Here is a 1,130-nt window from a genome sequence, read left to right on the forward strand (position 1 = left end):
AAACAGGAATTGGGGAGGGGAGGGGAAGGAGGACCTGGGTGGAGTTGGGGAAGATATTAGAAGATGGTAAAGATGGATGGAATTCTCAAAGAATAAATAAAAGCATTTAAAAACAAAAGGTGAGTTCAGAACTAGTAATAATGAGCTTCTCCACCTGTCAGGTGCCCTTCTAAGCACTTCATGGGCACTGACTTACTTAACAGCTATGAAACATTGAACATGGGTCACTATAGACTTAAAGCATATACTAATATTCATATGATTCATATGTTGAAATTTCAGTGTGATAGTATGAGGTTGGAGTCGTGTGTGTGTGTGTGTGTGTGTGTGTGTGTGTGTGTGTGTGTTGCTAGGGATTGAACTTGGGATCTTGTGTATATACAGGTACTCTACTATTGAAATGGTGACTTAGAATATAAGGTTGAGGGGTCTTCTGAGTGGGATTAGGAAACCCTAGTACTCTGTGAGGACAAATGAGACCATCTATGATTTTAGAAATGCATACGATGATATCTCAATCTTAAAGCCACACACTGAAGCGTATTGTGTTCTATCAGTCAAACTAAGTCAGGTGTCATCCATTCCAACACCCAGTAAACTGATGCAAGATCATCAATCTTCTCAACCCTCCTTCCCATACCACCTGGCCTTTGCTTCCTCAACAAGTTCAGCTTTCCGTTGCTAAACTTCTGATGTTTAAGTTCTCTAAACGAAACTGAAAGGCGAATTCGAACCTGAATGTAAATGTTTTGTTTCCTTTATTACCTGCCATAGTCCAAATCTCTTTAATAATACATAACCATAACGTAACGAAGTTGGATGCCAAAACACTGGCAAACTTGTCAGTGGTTCCCCCCCGCTGTGCCCGCTCTCCGGAGTAGCCCCGGACTTTAGACTGATGGATTTTCTGACTCTCCCCTCCAACCCCGAGTGCCCTGCCCTGTGAGCTATGGCCTTGCACCGGTCTGTTTGCTTAATGAGGCTTGCTAGGCCCAAACCCCACGCTGCTGAGGGCTTGATCACGACTCGGAACAGCGAGGCAACTCCGGGGAGATCCCTCCTCCTCCCCACCGCTCGCTCTTGACCTATGGGCCTGCGGAAGTCCCGCCCCGGAGCCGCCCCAGCACGCC

This window comes from Mastomys coucha, unplaced genomic scaffold, assembly GCF_008632895.1.
Source record: "Mastomys coucha isolate ucsf_1 unplaced genomic scaffold, UCSF_Mcou_1 pScaffold2, whole genome shotgun sequence".
NCBI lineage: Eukaryota > Metazoa > Chordata > Mammalia > Rodentia > Muridae > Mastomys > Mastomys coucha.